The sequence below is a fragment of the Hypanus sabinus genome, unplaced genomic scaffold (assembly GCF_030144855.1).
Source record: "Hypanus sabinus isolate sHypSab1 unplaced genomic scaffold, sHypSab1.hap1 scaffold_400, whole genome shotgun sequence".
Classification (NCBI taxonomy): Eukaryota; Metazoa; Chordata; class Chondrichthyes; order Myliobatiformes; family Dasyatidae; genus Hypanus; species Hypanus sabinus.
The window spans coordinates 46,558-69,385 of record NW_026781285.1 but is presented as its reverse complement, the minus strand read 5'-3'; the positions used below and the strand labels follow the sequence as shown (position 1 = coordinate 69,385).

Here is a 22,828-nt window from a genome sequence, read left to right as displayed (position 1 = left end):
TTGGGTTATAAGGAAAGATTGAACAGGTCAGGACTTCATTCCTTGGAATGTGGAAGATCGAGGTGAGATTTGATTGTGGTAGAGGGGCATAGATAGTGTAAATGCAAGCTGGCTTTCTCCACTGAGATTGGGTGGGACTTCAACCAGTGGCCAGGGGTCAAGGGTGAAAGGTGAAATGTTAAGGGGAACATGAGGGGAATCTTTTTCACACAGATGGTCATCTAGGTTTGGAATGAGCAGCCATCCCGAGTGGTGCATGCAAGCTCGATTTCAACATTTAAGAGGTTCGTGTAGGTACCTGGATGGTAGGGGTGTGGGAGTGGCAGTTTAAATAGTTCAGCACAAAACTAGATGGCCCAAAGGACCTGTTTCTGTGTTGTACTTTTCTACAAGAACCTGAAATATTACAAAAATTTGCTCTAACCCCTTTTAACAGCTGTACCGACCAACCATTCATCTCAGCACAAATTTTTTTTATATGGTGTTAAAACTGTGGCACTTTAAGTTAATAATACATAAAAGAAAATCCCAGGTGCACATCCACAAAGACAATTTGCGTGAGACTGTTTCAGTTACTGTGGGGCCAGGCACCCATACTGCTCAACAGGAACAGGGAATAATACCAATGGAGAGAGTCAAAATGAGCCAGGTCACAGTTTGGAGGCGGCAGAAATGCCCCATTGTTATAGAGACAGGAAGAGTATCAGCGAATTGATGGTCATTCCAGGTTCCAGCACTCTGCCCAGTCAGGAGATGATTTCTCTGTCCAACTTGGGTTGAACATCACTGTAACAGTGTGATACCAGATCAAACCTTGGCAACTCAAGTAATCTCATCTGAAATGTTGTCCTAAATCCATTGATGGATTTTGTAAATCTTTTCACAGGATAAAAATGAGAAGGAATTTGTCACCTGGAATCTCAAACACAGCACGCCAGTTTTGCTGTCTCTGTCTGGATATTTAAGAAGTGGAGCAAGGGATTCAATCGAATATCCTTCCTACTTAGACTGTGGGGAGGGATTCACTCGACCATCCTTCCTGCTCAGACTGTGGGGAGGGATTTATTCAGTCATCGCAATTGAAGGTACATCAGCAAGTTCACACTGGGCAAGGCCATTCATCTGTTCTGTGTGTGAGAAAGGATTCAGTTGGACCTGTGGACACACCAGTCAGTTCACACCACACCAGGCAGAGGCTGGTGATCTGTTGAATTTCTGGGAAAGGAGTCACTCAGTCATTTGACCTAATGGCTCACCAGCAAGTTCACACTGGGGAGAAGCCGTTCACCTGTTCAGTCTGTGGGAAGGGATTCAATCAGGCATCCAACCTACGGAGACATCAGCGAGTTCACACCGGGGAGAAGCCATTCACCTGTTCAGTCTGTGGGAAGGGATTCACTCAGACATCCAACCTACGGAGACATCAGCGAGTTCATACTGGGGAGAAGCCATTCACCTGCTCAGAATGTGGGAAAGGATTCAGTGAGTTATCCAGCCTACTGAGACATCAGCGACTTCACACTGGGGAGAAGCCGTTCACCTGTTCAGAATGTGGGAAGAGTTTTACGCAGTTATCCCAAGTACAGAGTCATCTGCGAGTTCACACTGGGGAGAGGCCATTCACCTGCTCTGACTGTGAGAGCAGATTCAGTCATTTATCCAGCCTACAGAGACATCAGCGAGTTCACACTGGGGAGAAGCCGTTCATCTGCTCAGAATGTGGAAAGGGATTCATTCAGTTATCCCACCTACAGAGTCATCAGCGAGTTCACACTGGGGAGAAGCGGTTCACCTGTTCAGAATGTGGGAAGAGATTTACTCAGTCATCCCAACTACAGAGTCATCAGCGAGTTCACACTGGGGAGAAGCCATTCACCTGCTCAGTCTGTGGGAAGAGATTCACTCATTCATCCACCCTCCAGCGACACCAGCGAGCTCACACTGGGGAGAAGCCGTTCATCTGTTCAGTCTGTGGGAAGAGATTCACTGATCCATCCAACCTACAGAGTCATCAGCGAGTTCACACTGGGGAGAAGCCGTTCACCTGTTCAGAATGTGGGAAGAGATTTACTCAGTCATCCCAACTACAGAGTCATCAGCGAGTTCACACTGGGGAGAGACCATTCACCTGTTCAGAATGTGGGAAGAGATTTACTCAGTCATCCCACCTGCAGAGTCATCAACAAATTCACACTGGGGAGAAGCCGTTCACCTGCTCAGAATGTGGGAAGGGATTCACTCAATCTTCCACCCTACTGAGACATGAGCGTGTTCACACTGGTGAGAAGCCATTCAATTGCACAGAATGTGGGAAACGGTTCACTCTGTCATCCCACCTTCTGGAACACCAGCGAGTTCACACTGGGGAGAAGCCGTTCACCTGTTCAGTCTGTGGGAAGGGATTCAATCAGGCATCCAACCTACGGAGACATCAGCGAGTTCACACCGGGGAGAAGCCATTCACCTGTTCAGTCTGTGGGAAGGGATTCACTCAGACATCCAACCTACGGAGACATCAGCGAGTTCATACTGGGGAGAAGCCATTCACCTGCTCAGAATGTGGGAAAGGATTCAGTGAGTTATCCAACCTACTGGTACATCAGCGAGTTCACACTGGGGAGAAGCCGTTCACCTGCTCAGAATGTGGGAAAGGATTCAGTGAGTTATACAGCCTACTGAGACATCAGCGAGTTCACACTGGGGAGAAGCCGTTCACCTGCTCAGAATGTGGGAAAGGATTCCGTGAGTTATCCAGCCTACTGAGACATCATCGAGTTCACACTGGGGCAAAGCCATTCACCTGCTCAGAATGTGGGAAAGGATTTACTGATTCATCCACCCTACAGAGTCATCAGCGACTTCACACTGGGGAGAAGCCGTTCATCTGCTCAGAATGTGGAAAGGGATTCATTCAGTTATCTCACCTACAGAGTCATCAGCGAGTTCACACTGGGGAGAAGCCATTCACCTGCTCAGTCTGTGGGAAGAGATTCACTCATTCATCCACCCTCCAGCGACACCAGCGAGCTCACACTGGGGAGAAGCCGTTCACCTGCTCAGAATGTGGGAAGGGATTCACTCAATCTTCCACCCTACTGAGACATGAGCGTGTTCACACTGGTGAGAAGCCATTCAATTGCACAGAATGTGGGAAACGGTTCACTCTGTCATCCCACCTTCTGGAACACCAGCGAGTTCACACTGGGGATAAGCCGTTCCCCTGCTCAGAATGTGGGAAGAGATTCACTCGCTCCTCCGACCAACAGAGTCATCAGCGAGTTCACACTGGAGAGAAGCCATTCATCTGCTTCATCTGTGGGAAGAGATTCACTGAGTCATTCAGATTACTGGAACATCAGCGAGCTCACACTGGAGAGAGGCCATTCACCTGCTCAGAATGTGGGAAGAGATTCAGTCGCTCTTCCACACTACAGAGACATCAGCGAGTTCACACTGGAGAGGAGCCATTTACCTGCTGAGAATGTGGGATAGGATTCACTCAGTCACCCCAACTACTGGCACACCAGTCAGTTGTTATGAATCCCTAGGTTTTGTTTGCTGTGGACTGTCATTTTAAGAGAGAGAGATTAAGAAGGTGAATCAGTCTGACTTACTGCTTGTTTACATCACTCCCAGCTTGTTTAGTTTTAACTGAGGACACAGACACTCAGAGTCAGACAGAGATGAAGGAGGAAAAATGGAAGGATCTATACAAGGGAAATAGGTGCCAAAGGTCACTGTTTGGAATTTCCCTATGCCCACAAAAGTGGGTTAATTATCGATTCAGCGTACTCAAATGTGTGGTTGTCACGTTGTTTGATCCGTATGAGTGGATCTGATTTGGGGTATCCTATGAAGACCACTGATGTGTTAACCCTTGCCTGGGTGTGGTGTGGTAATTCATTTGAAGATGATACCCCTTGTGACAAGTCACTTTGGGTGGTAATTAGTATGTGGATTTGGAAGGGTGACAGATAAAATCTACAGTGATTGTTCTCTTGTTTTACCACCATGGAACCTGTGGAATTCGACATAATTGCCTTCCCTTTACATTTACCCTAGATTACAAATATCTCTCTCATCAGTTATTCCCTGGTTGAACTGAACTTTCATAATTTACCATCTCAAGACTCCAGACTCCAGGCAGTCCTGACGAAGGGTCTCGGCTTGAAATGTCGACAGTGCTTCTCCTTATAGATGCTGCCTGGCCTGCTGTGTTCCACCAGCATTTTGTGTGTGTGTTGTTTCAGGTGTAGTCTATTGATGCTGATTCATTTCAAAAGCTTTACAATTCATAACAAAATTGGGGCCTGCATCTGGGATATGAACATCTATGGGGGCATAGTCATTAATTATCGATTTCATTGGGGAAGTCCCTTTTGATTTATTTGTGTGTGGAAAATCAGCAGCGGATGCTGATTATTGTTTGGAAGCGGCAACCTCTGAGGCATTAGAGGATGCCAGACGGATTGAGTTGTTGTCTTGCTAGAAGGATAAAACTTGTTATGTTGAAATTGACAATGAGGAGGGCACAGTTGCAGAGGATAACAGCTGAACATTATATATCTGAGAGTGTTTTTAAAGTGGAGGAGTTGGAGGTGTTTCCTGAAAGTAAACCTAGTGAGCTTGAGCTCCAGTACGAGTGAGAAAAATTAAAGATGGAGGCTGCGGAAAGGCAGATGCAATTTGAGGCTATCGAGGCAGAAAAACAGAGGGAGGAAGCAGAAAGACAGAGGTATTCGAGCTGGAAAAGATAGTGGTTGCAGCAAAGTGGTCTAGCGTTAGACTCTGGTGATAAGTTTGAGGCCATTCAGTAAATTAAATTGGTACCTCCATTTGATGAGACAGAGGTTGATAAATACTTACAGCATTTTGAGAAGGTTGCTTAGAATTTAAAGTGGCCAAAAGAGGGTTGGTTCTCTTACAAAGTGTAATTAAGGGGGAGGCTTAGCAAGCCTATTCTGTTTTGTCAGTTCATTGAGCAGATGATTATGTCATAGTGAAAGAGGCTGTGCTCAAAGCTTACGAGTTGGTCCCAGAATCATACAGGCAAAAGTTTAGAAATTTGTGGAAACCTGTGAACCGGACATCTGTAATTTGCTTATGAGAAGTCTGTGTGTTTTGATCGCTGGTGCACATATATGATGATATATATGATGATGATAAATATATGATGATTTTAATAGCTTGAAAGAGTTAGTTTTAATTGAAGAATTCATAAAGTTTGTCCCTGATGACATAAAGACATATTTAGATGAAAAGGATGCTGCCACTTTGCAAGAGTCTGCTAGATTAGCAGATGAGTTTGCTTTAACTCATAAGGTTAAGTTTACCCAGAATAAGAGTTTCCAAAAGAGTGCCAGGGATCGCCAGGGTAAACCAGAAATTACAGCTTGGACTAGTGACAAGCGTAAGGATGAAGGGAAGCAGTTGAAAGAGAAATATTCTGGTCTTGCTTGTTACTATTGTAAGAAAGCTGGTCATATGATGGCTAATTGTTCTGTCCTGAAGAAGAAAAAGGAAAAGGAGGCAGTCCCGAATGCCTGTGATCAGTCTGTTGAAGCACCAGTAAACCCATAGGGTTCTGAACATTCTGTTGAGGCTCAGTTATGGACTGAGAGTTCTGTCCAAATTAAGAAGGATTTGATCACTTTATGTTAAATGGGTTTGTATTAGTAAAGGAAGGGTGAACCCAAGAACCAGTGAAAATTCTTCAAGTTACTGGTGATTCTCAGTCACTTATATTAGACAGCATTTTAAAGTTTGGTGATGAGACTTAACACTGGTGAGGTAAATCTTATTAAATGCATTGGGGGTGGCATGGTTTCTGTGCTGTTGTACAAGGTAACTTTACTGTCAGGGTTGGTTTTGTGACCTGTTAAAATCGGATTATACTCCATTTTACCATTGGAAGATGTTAGTTTGCTGTTAGGGAATGTCCTAAAATTGTTCCTGCAGTGCTGTTGACAACTAAGACAACCACTGACGACCCACAGAGGGATTTTAACATTTATGCTTCCTGCGCAGGAACTCGAAGTATGGCTAAAAAGTCTGCCAATGCAGACAGTTCTGTGCAGCATGATTCTGATACCCATAATAGCCAAAATCGGGATTCATGTTATGACGTCAGGGAATTTCTGCCTTCATTGTTTCAATTTCAGGTCGTAAGTCTGATGAGAAAGATTTATCCCTGTGTAGGAAGGAGTTTATAGCAGAACAGAACCGAGACCCTGAGATTGAAGCTTTAAAAGAAACAGCAGTCTCAGATGATGAGACTAAGAAAGTGCCAGTAGGGTATTATCTCAAGGATGGAGTGTTAATGAGGAAGTGGAGGCCACCTGCTATACCAGCGAGTGAGAAATGGGCAATTGCTCACCAAGTTGTAGTTCCTAAAGTTATATGACTGAAATTTTAACTTTGGCCCGCAGTATGCCATTAGGTCAACATTTTGGAGTGAATAAAACTGTAAACAGTTATGAAATAATTCTACTGGCCTAATTTCAGGAAAGATGTTGTGACCTTTTGCAGAAGCTGTCGAACATGTCAAGTTGTGGGTAAACCAAATCAGGTCACGCCAGTGGCCCCACTCTGCTCTATACCTGCATTCGGTGAACCCTTTTTAAAATTTATAGTGAGGGGAACTTTGTCCTTGTTAAAGGAACAGTGGATTGATGGGGATGTACATGTTAACTTGTTAGACTTTGTTTAGAAGTTCAAGAATAAACTACACCAAGTCTGTAGTCCAGTGAGACAAAACTTAAAGATCTCTCAAAACAAAATGAAGTGTTGGTTTGATAAGTGAGCTTGAGAAAGAAAATACCAGGTCGGAGATAAGGTGCTTGAAATAGTTTCTCAAATTAATGACCTGAATAATGCTATTAAAACACCCGACCAACGTAAACTAACACAGGTGGTACACATAAATATAATAACTCCTTATTTTGACAAGCAGGCACCATCTGTGAGTGTTGTTGTCAAAACATATGAATCTGGCAAACCTGAGAATGAAACAATTGACTCGTCTGAGAATTTTCACAAGTCAAACAGGGTCCCAGTTAGGCTAATGAACTCGGTTGTTCCAGAAAACATTGTAAACAAGTCGGCTCATCTGCAGCCAAAGCAACAACAACAGCTGAAGGAAGTAATCCTGATGTTTAAAGATTTATTTCCCGATGTTCCCAAGCAAACCACGGTCGCAGTACATGATGTAGATATTGGTCAAGCCAAACCGATTAAACAACACCCATATTGCATGAACGTCGAAAAGTGTAAATTGGCTGAGCAAGGAATTGAATATATGCTGAAAATGGTATTATTAGTCCATTGGCATCAGATTGGAGCTCACCCTGCGTTATTGTGCCTTAACCTGATGGTGGTGTTAGATTTTGCACTGATTATGGGAAGGTAAATGCAGTAACAAAAACAGAATCCTCTCCTATCCCTAGGGAGGATGATTGCATCAATAAGTCTGGAAAAGCTAAATTTCTTACAAAGATTGATCTGTTGAAAGGTTATTGGTGTGTTCCATTGACGGACAGAGGTAGAGAAATTTCTGCATTTGTGGCACCTTCTGGGTTGTATGAACACAATGTTTTCTCTTTTGGAAGGAAAAATGGTCCAGGATCATTCCAGAGAATGATTGATTCTGTAATTCGAGGGTTAGAACAGACAGATGCCTATATTGATGAGTTAGCCACAGGGAGTGACACTTGGGAAAAGCATATCACTGTAGTAGAGAAGCCGTTTGACAGGCTTTCTCAGGACGACCTTACAGTTAACTTGGCTAAGAGTGAATTTGGCCATGCCACTGTGACCTGTCTTGGCTATGTTGTTGGTCAAAGCAAGTTGGCTCCTGTTCGGGCTAAAGTCCAGGCAATTTCTCAAGTTCCTATTCTGACTGCTAAGAAGACTCTTAGAAGGTTTCTGGGAATGGATGGATATTTTCGTAAGAACTTTGCTGCTATCACTCTTCCTCTGACAAATCTCCTGAAGTAGCGTGAAAAGTATGTTTGGACCGAACCTTGTCGGGAGGCATTTGATCGATTGAAAGTTATTATTTGAGGTTAGGCCAATCAATGTAGTGCTGTCAGCCAATTTCATTATCAGATTGGAGCTGTGGGTGGCAACACAAGTCATGGGTGCACAGAGAGTAAAGGAGAGGGCCAAAGAGACAACCCTGTGGGGTATGTGTCCTGATGGTCAGAGAGACAGAGGAGATGGAGCCCACTCTTACCACCTGCCGGCGATCTGACAGGAAGTCCAGGATCCAGCTACACAAGGCAGGGTGAAGGCCGATATCTCTGAGCTTCTTGTCGATACTTCACGCCTTCGTATGGCTACTGCTCTGCCCATGACTGCAAGGAACTGCAGAGAACTTTGGAGAGCAGAGAACATCAGAGAAACAAGCTTCCCCTCCATGGACTCTCCGTACACTTCCTCTCCCTCAGAAAAGCAGGGCATGTACACAAAGAACCTCATAACCTGTACATTCTTCCTGCAAACCCGCTCCCACATCGGGGAAGAGATACAAAAGCCTTAAAGCGAACCACCCGGCTCAAGGACGGCTTCCTGTCTGCAGTTATAAGCCAAATGAATGATAAAATGGACTCGACCTCACAATGTAACTCGACGTGACCCTGCACCATATGTCTATCTCCACTGCACTTTCTCTGCAGCAATAATGCTTTGTTACAGTTATTGTTTTATCGTATATCAGCTCGATGTACCGTTGTAATGTATCGATCTGTGTGGATGGTACGTCAGGGAAGATTTGAACTGTCGTTCAGTACATGATGATAATAAAATTCCCCATTTTAATTGTGTGCAAATATTAGACAGACTGAGCTTCTGCTCTGGAACCACAGAAGGAAACTGAACAGTTCTCTTTCTGAGGAACGCAAATAAATAGAAAAGGCTTTAATCTCTCATTACGATCTGCTGTAAGTGGGATCAGGTGACTAGTGGTGGGTCTCCCATATTAATATCAGAATCAGGTTTAATAGCACCGGCATATATCATGAAATACGTTCAGAAGTAGAACCTAATTTTTAACCATAGATTTTAACAATTGTGATTTAATATAAGAATATAAATATCACATTGTTAAATTATATAAATAGTACAAAATGAAAAAAAGATATAATAAACTATTTTAACTGTGCCGACTGTTTGACTGACTGGGTTGTTGCTTTGGAAGTAGTGGAGTGAAGCTTAACTGAACTGCACACATTTATGAGAAGCTCAGATAATTATAAAAAGCTAAATTCTCACATAAGTGGGTCAGACACCCAGAAACATCGGCAGCACTTCAGCAGGTAAAAACAGTGGAATGAAACATGCTGAAAATATTGCCGAAAAAAAACCATATTGTCCACCACAACGAGAGGACGTGACAGATCCGGATCTCACTGCCTTGTCTGAACGGGGAAAGATGAAGCTACACGTATAGGTAGAGCAGTGACCCGCAGATGCTGCAGATCTGCAGAGAAACGTGAACAGGAAACGGGATCACATGGCCGCTTTGGTCTCTCACTCCCAGACAGATGTCCGTTTACCCACTACTCTGTGGAAAGACGCAAACGCCGCTCACATCTCCACTCACCTTAAATGTATTAGACATTTCAACCTCCAGGAAAAATATATCGTCTGTCCACTCTATCTATTCCTCTCGTAATCTTATAAACGTCCATCCAGTCTCACCCCAGCCTGCGCCGCTCTGGAGAAAACAACACAAGTTTGTCCAGCCTCTCGTTATAGCTCATGTCCTCTAATCCAGGCAGTGTCCTGGTAAACCTCTTCTGCGCCCTCTCCAAAGCCCCGACATCCTTCCGAGAATGGGGGCGACCAGAACTGTGTGAAACACTCCAGATGTGGTCTAACTAGTTCTATAAAACTGTGTTACGAACTGTGGCGTTTTAGAAACGAACCAGCAGCACTGGAGTTCACACTGGAGTCTGGTTTTGATGTTAAAACCATTATCTTTAGTAGTATCGACTTATAATATAGTAACTTAACGAAATGAAGGGAAGTTAACAGTGATATGTGTATATGTGTGTAAATATATCTCCCAGACTATCGAGACTGAGGGAACAATGCTCAGAGTCTTGAGATGGTAAAGTAGGAAAGTTCAGTAACACACAGAATAAATGACGGGAGAGAGATATTTGTGATCCAGGGTGAAACGCAGAGAAAAGGCCGTTACTTCAACCAACCGCCGTCGAAGTTCTTATCCGCTGAATCCGTCCACATACGAGTTATCAGCGAAAGTGACCTGTCACAGGAATACCGTCTTCCAGGGGTTACCACACAACATACCCAGGCAAGGGTTAACACAAGATATTCCACAATCCACTCCTATGGATTATACGAAGTGACAGCCACACACATTCGTTGTGGTTCCGTGTACCGATGATCAACCCACTCTTGCGGGCATAGGAGAGTTCCAAGCCTCAGCTGCGACTAACTGAAGCCATCAGCTTTTCCAGTCTCTCTCTCTCTCTCTCTCTTTGGACTGGCCGACTGCCTGTCTGCAGATCGCTCTCTCTCTCTGATGGTTCAGTCCACAGTCAGCGCTGTCAGCCTGTGACTGACGTCATAGTCCCGCCTCCTCACCCCGGCGCTCTTAAAGAAACAGTCACAGTACGACCGCAGGCTCGTAACAGCCGCAACACAACTTCCCGATTTTTGAACTCAATGCTTCAACTAATAAAGACAACCATGCCATTTGCCTTCTTAACCACCCGATCAATCTGTGCAGTCTCTTTCAGGGAGCGATGAACTTGGAGTCTAAGATCCCTCTGATCATCGACACTGTTCAGGGTTTTGCATTTAACAGTGTACTGTCTATTACATTCGACCTACCGAGCTGCCAAGATGATCATCACGAATCAAATCTCACTGAGATTTCTCAGGTCCTGTTGAATTTATTGCCAAGTGCACAAGTACGGGAACGTACAGGAACAGAGAAACACTGACTTGTGGCAGCATCACAGGCAAGTACATTCAGATAACACACGGAACATAAATTATACGAATCTCTGTCAGTAAAAATCTATAAATATGCTTTATGTCATTAACAATATATAAAATACATTGTGTCATGATCAATATTAAAATGTGCATTTTGTGTCAATAACAGTCTTGGAAATGATGAATTTGGTCCCTGTCTCCATTCCTCCTGTAATCCACAACCAGCTCCTGTGTTTTTGTCACAATGAGGGACAGGTTGTTTTCTTGACACCACTGTGTCGGGGTGATGACTTCTTCTCTGTCGGCTGCGTCGTTATTATTTGGGATCCGGCGGATCAGTGTACCGTGGTCAGCAAATCTACCTAGCAGATTGGACCCCCCACTGCAGCCCCACAGTGCACTATGTACTGATTGCAAAGCTACGAAATTGCATGTGAATAGCCTCCCCTCCCCCAACTCCACTCCTTCTGCGTCACCAGCAGACTGGGACATCTCACATCTCGCTGCCTCCGCAAGGACATTAAACTGTGAACAACTGTGGTCAGGGACTGATCTCTGGGGTACTCCAAACGCTACCTCCTTCCAGTCTGAAAACGACCAACTCATCCAGACACACACTAATGGCAGTTTATCGATCTCCAACGAAAAAGCCTAATCACCTACTCCTGATGTTCAATACCATTGCTGACTCTTGAGTTTACCACCGTCAAATGCCGGGAGGGACATAATAATCAGAAAGTCTCTAGTCGCAGCCGTGTGAATAAAATGAGATCTCAGTGGGTGTGTGGCGCATGCTCAGAATGCGAAGGAGACAGACAGACTGAGCCAAGTCACAGACTGATGAAGGGGAGGAATGATCCATTTTGACACAGAGAGGGAAGCCGAGAGTTCCTGATATTGTTCCTGATACCGGAACTGTGGCCAGTTAAAAGATGAAGCTTTGTTCCTTCAAAATGTTTTGAGTTGTGACAGTGTTTTTATCAGAAGGCACCATGAAGACTCAAATTATTTCAGTTAAACTCTTGTCCTTCACGCACTGACGTGCTTTGTAAACTTTTAACAGTGCAGGAAACTCGCTACAAGGAGAGCCCGAACACGTGTCCATGTCCGTGATCTGATTGGATACACCGCCATGACGTTCAGAGCACTGTGACGTCATTCACTGGCTCTCATTTTGGAAGGGATTCAGTCGGCCATCGCAGATACACCAACAGCTTCGCTCTGGGAAGCGGCCGTTCACCTGCTCCGTGTGTGCGAAGAGACTCATTCAGTTAAACCACCTTGTGATGCTCCGGTGAGTTCACAATAAATAGAGGCCACATTTCTGTCCGGAGTGAGCAAAGAGTTTTACTCAATCATCCCAGCTGCTGCAACACCAGCAACTTCACATCAGGGAGGAAGTTCAAATCAGCTCCGTGTTAAATGTTTAACCATCACGGTGACTGAAGGCAGCTGCAGGTCCATGAGGGACTGTTACTGTCAGATTCTGCAGTTCTTGCGGCTGCTCATCGCACCCAGGACTGAACCCTGGTCACTGAGCATTGGAGGAGTCTGTTCTGCTGATGTTAGCCTTAAACTAGACTGTTGTTTAATATTGTGGATCTGTAAAAGATAAATCAATTCTGTATCAGGTCCCGTGTCTCAGGTACTTACTGTCTCTACCACACTCACAATGTACACTAGAAAGGCCACTCGGCCCATCTGGCTCCTGCAGTGTTTCTGTTCCATATCAGTATATCAAAATCTACCCCTGCCGTTCCTCTCTCACTCTCCCTGAGATGACAGGTTGCAACTAGTCACCACTCCGTGGGATAGGAGATTTCTCTTGAATTTCATAGAATCATAGAAATCTACGACACATTACAGACGCTTTAGCCCGCAATGTTATGCCGACTATGTAACTTACTCTAGAAATTGCTTAGAATTACCATACCGCCTAGTCCTCTATTTTCCTAAGCTCCATGTACCTATCTAAGAGTCTCTTAAAAGACACTATTGTATCCGCCTCTACCACCGTCGCTGGCAGTGCATTCCACACAAACACAACTCTTTGCTTAAAAATATTAGCTCTGACATCTCCCCTGTACCTACTTCCAAGCAGCTTAACCCTATTCCCCCTCGTGTTAGCCGTTTCAGCCTGGGAAAAAGCCTCTGACTATCCACAGGACCAATGCCTCTCATCATCTTATACACCTGCATGAATTCCCTGCATGATTTTCTCCGGGCTGAACAAGACGATGAGCTCACTGTGGTTGTGACGTTGTTCAGGTCTCCGGACGAAGTTGGTTAAACTCCTTCTTTCCCGCTCTTTTCAACGTTTTGTGTCATTTTCACCAATTTTAAAGGACTGTGCCTCAGACAGCTGGGTTGTTGCAATTGTTACGTACCAGCAGCAACAGATAACTAATGGAGTCTGGTTTCGATGGTAAAAACACTCTCTTCATTAGAATATACTCCAAATCTAAAAGACTGAACGAAATAAACAGCAATTAACAGTGTAATGCGTATATCTAGCTCCTAAACTATCAAGCTTGGGAAACAATACTTAAAGTCTTCAGATGGCAAAGTGGAAAAGTTCAGTAATCCACGGAAAATGTGAGTGAGAGGAGAGATTTGTAAATCCACACGAACATGTAGAGAGAAGGCAATTACGAAGAATTCCACACACATTCCACGCTGGGTAAACGAAAGAACAGTCGCCGAAGATCTTATCCGTCGATTCGTTACGAAATCCACTTAGAAATATCACCAGGTGACAGTGACAGGAATATCGTCTTCAAGTGGTTACCACAGAACACCCCGATTCCAGATAAGGGCCAACAAAAGTGATACCACAGACACTCCAACAAATCCACACAAGGATTATACGAAGTGACAGCCAGACATCTGTTGTGCACTGCGTGCCGATGATCAACCCAATCTTTTGGGCACAGCAGTGACAAGCTGAAGTCTCTCTCACTCTCTTCCTCTCCCTCTCCCTCTCTCCCTCACTCTCTCTCTCCCCCCTCCTCCCCTCTGTCTCTGCTGCAGCGCGTTTGTGACGTCACAGCCGCGCCTCCCTCAGGCACTTAAAGCGACACTCACTCCGCTGTATCTGTCAGTTCACCAGCGCTTGAAAGCCGCCGATCCTTGAATGTGGAGGCGGAGATGCTGGAGAAGACAGCGCCCCACTCGCTACAAGGAGAGCCCGAACACGTGTCCATGTCCGTGATCTGATTGGATACATCGCCATGACGTTATAGCAGTGTGACGTCACTCACTGGCTCTCATTTTGGAAGGGATTCAGTCGGCCATCGCAGATACACCGACAGCTTCGCTCTGGGAAGCGGCCGTTCACCTGCTCCGTGTGTGCGAAGAGACTCATTCAGTTCACCCACCTTGTGATGCTCCGGTGAGTTCACAATAAATAGAGGCCACATTTCTGTCCGGAGTGAGCAAAGAGTTTTACTCAATCATCCCAGCTGCTGCAACACCAGAAACTTCACATCAGGGAGGAAGTTCAAATCAGCTCCGTGTTAAATGTTTAACCATCACGGTGACTGAAGGCAGCTGCAGGTTCATGAGGGACTGTTACTGGCAGATTCTGCAGTTCTTGCGGCTGCACATCGCACCCAGGACTGAACCCTGGTCACTGAGCATTGGAGGAGTCTGTTCTGCTGATGTTAGATTTAAACTAGACTGTTGTTTAATATTGTGGATCTGTGACAGATAAATCACTTCTGTATCAAATTCCGTTTCTCACTAGAGAAGTCCCTGCCGATGTTTCTGTTCCATATCAGAATATCAAAATCTACCCCTGCCATTCCCTTCTCACTCACCCTGAAATGACAGGTTGCAACTAGTCACTACTCTGTGGGAGGAAGGATTTCCACTGAATTTCATAGAATCATAGAAATCTGTAGCACATTACAAATACTTTTAGCCCACATGGTTGTGCCGACCATGCAACATTCTCTAGAAACTGCCTAGTATTACCATACCGCATAGCCACCTATTTTCCTAAGCTCTGCGTACCTATCTAAGAGCCTCTTAAAAGGCCCTATCGTATCCGCCTCAACTACCGTCGCTGGCAGTGCGTTCCACACACACACACCGCTCTTTGCTTAAACAAAAATTAGCTCTGACATCTCCTCTGTACCTACTTCTAAGTAACTTAAACCTATTCCCCCGCGTGTTAGCCGTTTCAGCACTGGGGATAGCCTCTGTCTATCCACACGACCAATACCTCTCATCACCTTATACACCTGCATGATTTCCCCCGGTTTGAACAAGACGATAAACCCACTGTGATTTTGACGTTCTCTCCCCTCTCTCCCCCTCCCTCCCCCTCCCTCCTTTCTCCCTTCCTCCCCTCCCACTCTCCCCTTCACCTCCTCCCCCACTAACCCCTCCTCCCCATACCCCTCCCCTCCACTCCCTCTCCCCTTCTCCTCTCCTCCCCTCCCTCTCTCCTCCCTTCCCCTCCCCTCCCCTCTCTTCTCTCTCTCTCCCTCCCTTGGTGTTTCATGTCACAGACCCACCTCACTCAGACACTTAAAGCGACACTCACAGTAAACGAACCTGCGGTCTCGTAACACAATGCACCTCTAAAGTCTGACAGCAGACTAGCGAGTGAATCTTCGATGGTGTAGAGTCAGAAACCAAAGAGCTGCCAGATTGAGTCAGACTTTAGGGCTGCAAAGAGGAGGAAGAGGAATCAGACCAGCAGGATGTGGTTAAAAGTGAAAGATTAGAAGCATTTGGAAACTTGTTGATCGAAAAAAAAAGGTGGTTAATTTCTGCAAAATACTGGTGGAAATCAACATTCAGGCAGCAAATGTGAAGAGGAATAAAAAGACAACTTTTACACCGAGCCTCTTCAGCATGCCTAGCCTGTGTACTCCGCTGCTTAACTGCTGCTTGAACTACAGAGATCTTCCAGCATTTTGTGTGCGTGCGGCTCTGTATTCCCAGCAACTGCAGAATCTCCTGTGTTTTATAACTGCATTTTACTTTGGCATTAGATACACGTTGATATTGAGTATATTGCTTATGGAAACCGCTTTCTGCGTTAAAACAGCTGCAGATTTTTCTATACACACGAAAAAACTGAGGTACAGACATTGAACCGGTGCTTGCAGAAATGTTTAATGGCACCGTGATTACCCATAGGGCCATGCGTTATGAATTTCGCCGGCGCTGAAGCACCGATGAAATGCGCAGGCGTCAGGTTGAGGACGTCTTCGAGTATCACGCATGCGCGCAGTACACTGAAGGCCTTGAAAATGTCGGGTGCGGGTAAGAGCGATTCTCCGTGTTTTTCTCTGAAACACCGACTTCAGAACGATTCCTGTGAAATCCGGGCATCACAGTCCGCAATTCCGGGACAGTCCTGCCCTCTTCCCTCTCTCTCAGCCCCACGATCCGTACACGGGCCCCGGGGAGCTCCCGGCTGATGAGGGAATGGGAACCGATGGATCTCTCAGACAGAGCTGAGCTCCAGCTATCTAAATGCAAGGATTAGGAACTCCGAGAAAGGGAACAAAATCTTTTACATCACCAACTGAGAAAATCACCTTTGTTCCACCTCCAATCACTAACAAGAGAAAATCTGAAGATGCTGGAAATCCAAGCAACACACCCAAAATGCTGGAGGAATTCAGCATTAGTACTCCTTTCCATGGATGCTGCCTGGCCTGCTCAGTTCCTCCAGTATTTTGTGTCTGTTGCTTGTTCTACCTCCTCTTGTTCTGGACTTTTCTACTGGTGAGAACATGTTTTGTCCCATTCTCTCTGGGTACTAAATGATATCAAGCAACTTTGCCCTGGGCAGCAAGTAGCTTTCACATCTCAAATGTGCCAGACTCCAGTGAGACAGAAAGACTTCTGCCCTTCCCTTCGTATTCATTGGCATTGCCATCACTGAGTTCACCACTGTCAGTCTTTGTCTGATGTGTGTATTGTGGCGATGCAAACGTTGCTGGAGAATTGGGGGAGGCTTCAGGGGAATATAGAAACTGAGTTCAGCACTGTCAGTCATTGAGGGGGGGGGTGAGGGTTCAGGGGAAATATTTATGTTGAATATAGAAACTGGTGATACTTGTGTGTATTCTGGTGTTGGAAAAGTTGCTGGAGAATTTGCAAGTGGGAAGAAGTGGCGTGATATTTGGAAATCCGAATTTTTAAAGCGTAACTTAGCAAGCAAACCACATATGGACAATATGCAAAAACTTTGGTGAGAAAATCCTTCATTACCCATTACAGGCCTGCTACATAGGTTGTGTGAGAGTGCAGATGAAGTGGATTGAACCCAGAGGAGATCAAAGTTCCTATTGACAGTGATTTGCTAGCTGTGAAAATGAATACCTCTCTATATAAAATTCACTGTGCACATCTTGGCACTGGGTAAAAAAATACACAGTGCAAGATTTATGTACACACTGGTTATTTCAAATTAGAGGGGGTATTGGAGGGAAGATGGGGAGACCTGTAGTGTCCCTGATGCCCTCACTTACAAGATGTGCATCCAGCTGCAGCTTGTAACCCTGCACTTTAAGGAGTTGGAACTTGAAACGCATATGGGAATTGATGGTCATTCCAGATACCAGCACTCTGCCCAGTCAGGAGATGATTTCTCTGTCCAACTTGGGAAGAACCTCTCTGTAACAGTGTGATACCAGATCAAACCTTGGCAACTCAAGTAATCTCATCTGAAATGTTGTCCTACACCCATTGATGGATTTTGTAAATCTTTTACAGGTTAAAAACGGACAGGAATTTGTCTCCAGGAATCTCAAACACGACACGCCAGTTTTGTTGTCTCTGTCTAGATATTTAAGAAGTGGAGCAAGGGATCCTATCGACCATCCTTCCTGCTCAGACTGTGGGGAGGGATTCACTCGGTCATTTGACCAACTGGCAAGCCCGGCATTTTACACAGGAGAAAGGCCGTTCACCTGCTCAGACAGTGGGAATTGATTCACTTGGTCATTTCAACTGAAGGTACATCAGCAAGTTCACACTGGGCAAGGCCATTCATCTGTTCTGTGTGTGAGAGATTCTGCCGGGCATCCCACCTGTGGACACACCAGTCAGATCACACTGGGCAGTGGCTGGTCATCTGCTCAATTTCGGGGAAGGGATTCTCTCAGTCATCTGACCTAATGGCACACCAGCGTGTTCACACCAGGGGGCAGCCATTCACCTGCACAGTCTGTGGGAAGGGATTCACTCAGTCATCCCACCTACTGAGTCATCAGCGAGTTCACACTGGGGAGAGGCCATTCACCTGCTCAGAATGTGGGAAGATATTCACTCAGTCATCCACCCTACAGAGTCACCAGCGAGTTCACACTGGGGAGAAGCCATTCACCTGCTCAGTCTGTGGGAAGGGATTCACTCAATCATCCAACCTACTGAGTCATCAGCGAGTTCACACTGGGGAGAAGCCATTCACCTGTTCAGTCTGTGGGAAAGGATTCACTCAGTCATCCAACCTACTGAGTCATCAGCGAGTTCACACTGGGGAGAAGCCATTCACCTGCTCAGTCTGTGGGAAGGGATTCACTGATGCATCCCACCTACTGAGTCATCAGCGAGTTCACACTGGGGAGAGGCCATTCACCTGCTCAGTCTGTGGGAAGGGATTCACTCAGTCATCCCACCTACTGAGTCATCAGCGAGTTCACACTGGGGAAAAGCCATTCACCTGCTCAGAATGTGGGAAAGGATTCACTCAGTCATCCAAACTACTGGTCCACCAGCAATTTCACACTGGGGAGCGGCCATTCACCTGCTCAGCGTGCGGGAAGGGATTCACTAGCTCATCTAAACTGAAGGTACATCAGAGAGTTCACACTGGAGAGAAGCCATTCACCTGCTCAGTCTGTGGGAAGGGATTCACTCAGTCATCCACCCTACAGAATCATCAGCGAGTTCACACTGGGGAGAGGCCATTCACCTGCTCAGAATGTGGGAAGCGATTCACTCAGTCATCCAGCCTACAGAATCATCAGCGAGTTCACACTGGGGAGAGGCCGTTCACCTGCTCAGAATGTGGGAAGGGATTCATACTGTCATTTTACCTACAGAGACACCAGCGAGTTCACACTGGGGAGAGGCCATTCACCTGTTCAGTCTGTGGGAAGCGATTCACTCAGTCACACCATCTGCAGAATCATCAGCGAGTTCACACTGGGGCGAAGCCGTTCACCTGCTTAGACTGTGGGATAGGATTCACTCAGTCATCACAACTACTGGCACACCAGTCAGTTCACAATGGGAGGTAGCCGTTGTTATGAATCCCTGGGTTTCGTTTGCTGTGGACTGTCATTTTAAAAGAGAGAGAGAGAGATTAAGAAGGTGAATCAGCCTGACTTGCAGCTGGTTTACATCGTGTGCAGCTTGTTTAGTTTTAACCGAGGACACAGACACTCAGAGTCAGATGGAGACGGAGGAAAAATGGAAGGATCAAAACCAGGGAACTAGGGGCCAAGTGTCACCGTTTGGAACTTTCCTATGCCCACAAGGGTGGGTTAATTATCGATTTACCGTACATCGAATGTGTGGTTGTCACCTCGTTTGATCCATAGGAGTGGATCGGATTTGGCGCATCGTGTGAAGACCACTTATGTGTTAATCCTTGCCGGCTGTGCTGTGGTTGTTCACTTGAAGACGACACACCTTGTGACAAGTCACTTTCAGTGATAATTTGTATGTGGATTTGGAGCGATGACAGATAAAATCTACAGTTACTGTTCTCTTGATTTACCACCGAAGAACCTGTGGAATTCTACATATTTGCGTTTTTTCGCCATTTACCCTGGATTACAAATCTCTCTCTCTCATCGCCTATACTGTAGTTGAACTGAACTTTCATACTTTACCATCTCAAGACTCTAAGCCTTGTTTCCCCCAAGCTCAATAGTTTGGGAGTTACATTTACACACAGTTATAAACTTAACACTGTTAACTTCTGTTTATCTTGTTTAAGTTGCAATTTTACAAGTAGATTCTAATAAGGATAGATTTAGCATCAAAACCAGACTCCAGGTGTAGTCTATTGCTGCTGGTTTGTTTCTAAAGCATTATGGTTTATAACAAATTTGGGGCCTGCATCTGGGATATGAACAAATGTGGGGTCTATTGATCGATTAATTATCGATTTGATTGGGGAAATCCCTTTTGACTTATTTGTGTGTGGAAATCAGCAGCAATGGACATTTATACATTTCTGGAATCGCCAACCCCTGAGGCATCAGGAAAAGCCAAAAAGAATGAATTACTGACTGTTGCTAATGGGCTGAATCTTAAGCAGGTAAGGGGGTGTGAAGGACCAGGGCAAGCATAAAACTGGGAAAGGAGGTAAAGGAAAACCAATAGGGATTTTATTATAAAATATAGTCATCCACCCCCTTTTTCAGAGACTGGGATCTCTGTTTCTACCGGTAATGATGTTGTGCATTTCAATGTGTTCACTCAGCCCTCGATTCTCTAAATGAAAGGGTTATCCACATTTTATCTTTCTTTATATGATGACCCAACCATTTCAGGGATCAGTCTATTGAAACTCCATTGCACTCTTTATAACAAATACTCTCTAACCACTTTGTTAATCCTCTGTGCAAAAAAATGTGCATCTTCCGCTGCCCCGTGTTGCCCCAACCACTCACCTCCTGAACCTGTCATTGGCCCCACTTGCACGTCAACCATCTGCCGGTGTTTTCCCCCTAATGGGAATCCCTCTGCTCACCACCACTGTGGGCTCAGACATTTCCGCAGATTTCCATCGGGACAAACATCCTGTCTGCCCCCTCTCACACCATTTTTTTTCCTTTCAATAAAATCCCTCCTCTCCCTCCCCAAGGAACTGGCATCAAACCGACGGGCCGGGCGGTCTCCTACCTCTCGACGACACATTAGCCTTCGGCCGCAGGAGACGCTTCACAAACGCCCCAACTTCCCTTGGAGGGAAATGGAAATAAATCAAAAAACGGACATTTACTCGACTGTGATGTGGAGTTTGAGGCCGGGGTGAGAGTCGAAATCAGCGGGGGTTACGCCCTCTGGACTTGTCCACCTCTGCGAACTGGTGGTAACAAGTGATTAACATCGCTTTGCACCAGAGGGAATAGAGCAGCCCCTGAATCCTCTGTTGACAGCTGTGGGGGAGGGCTGGTCATATGATTATTAGCCCAGCTATTAAACTGATAAAGCCCGAGCTCAGCCACACATGGATGACGTAAGACGCTGTGCATGTAAGGGCAGATCCCAGTGTGGGTAGCCCATGAGTGACGTCAGGCACGAGGGAGGTCAGTGTGACGTCACCTGTGGGGATGCACTCCCATTTAAATGCACCTTAATGTGCGTTTCTTATGATTTCAGAGGGATAACAACATTAATCACGGGTTTCATTACTGAATCCACTGTTGTGAGATGTAAAGTCCCCTGTTATGTGTCCGGCTGGGCCTTGTTGGTTGGGGGCTATTGATCTATTAATTATCTATTTGATTGGGCATATCCCTTTCGATTTATTTGTGTGTGGAAATCAGCAGCAGTGGATATTGATAAATTTCTGTAGGTTGGATGACTGAGTGAATCCCTTCCCACGTACTTCCTCATCCAGGTCATCCACTCTTGGTCTTCCTGGAATCATTCTTTGACACTTCTCCAGACCCACTCCAATACGAACACATCTTTTGCTCAGATAATAAGTTGTAAGTACAGGTCGGAATCTGCTCACTATCCACCAACAGTGATCTGTCCGATGTGTTGTAAAGCTATAGTATCGCATCCTTGCTCTTATATTGTTAACATTGCAGTTGTCATCCTTAATCAACTCAAGCAACAAGCAAATCTTTAGAGCCTCTTGCTCAAGGACTCACAAGCACTTATGCACATCTAATTTTTTCAAGTTTCTTCCATTTTTTTTTCTACACCAAATACTTCTACCAAATGTACATGAGTTGCATACACTGTATTTCAACTGCTACTTTGCTGGCCTTCTCCAGACCTATCGAAGTCCTTCTGCAGACTCCCGCTTTGCTCTAAACTACCTGTCCCGGACCTATCTTTGTATCAACTGCAATGTTCGTCGCCAAGGTATCAATTCTGTCATCCATCTCATTCACATTTAACATGAAATGATGCGGTCTCAATACTGACCCCTACAGAGCAGCATGAGTTACCGACAGCAAATCAGAATTGCCCACATTATTCTGACTCTTTCTCCCTTGTCAGTACAAGTTTCTTTCCTGTAATTCCATGAGCTGTGATCCTGTTAAGCAGCCTCACGTGCAGCACCTCAGAAACATAGAAAACCTGCGGCACGCTACAGGCCCTTTGGCTCACAAAGCGATGCCGAACATGTCCTTGCTCTAGAAATGCCAAGGGTTACCGACAGCTCTCTATTTTTCTAAGCTCTGTGTACCTATCCAGGAGTCTCTTAAAAGACCCACAGGATGGTGACTGTTTGGAACCCATCCCACAGGGAGAGAAAGAGGTGAACAACAGGGGAGGATTTAAAAGGACTGTCCTGGAACAGAATCACAGGCAGGGTCCAGCCGGCCTGAGTTGACCCTCTACTGTGCACTATGTGTGTCATAAATTCACTGCGTACCGGAGACAGACTTTAAAATAGAACTGATTTATTTGTCTCAGAACCAGAATATTAAACTCCAGTCCCATTAAAGGTGAATGTGCAGCAGAAGAAACTCCTCCCATGCCCAGTGACCAGGGTGCAGAACTGGGTGTGGTGAGCAGCAGCAATAGTTGCAGAGTTCAGCACTTAGTCACTCTCGAAATTGCTTTCAGCAACGGTGATGGACATATATCCAGCATACAGCTTATTGAAACTTTCTCCCCAGTGTGAACCGGGTAATCT

The 22,828-nt window shown here is 45.4% G+C and overlaps 1 long non-coding RNA gene and 1 pseudogene across 1 annotated transcript in view; one reads left to right on the top strand and one right to left on the bottom strand.

Annotated features, from left to right (window-relative positions):
• LOC132388766 (uncharacterized) overlaps nucleotides 1-22,828 on the bottom strand; it is a 137,697-nt gene that overhangs the window by 104,451 nt on the left and 10,418 nt on the right. The window lies entirely within an intron of this gene.
• LOC132388768 (zinc finger protein 208-like) lies at nucleotides 1,085-19,442 on the top strand (annotated as a pseudogene).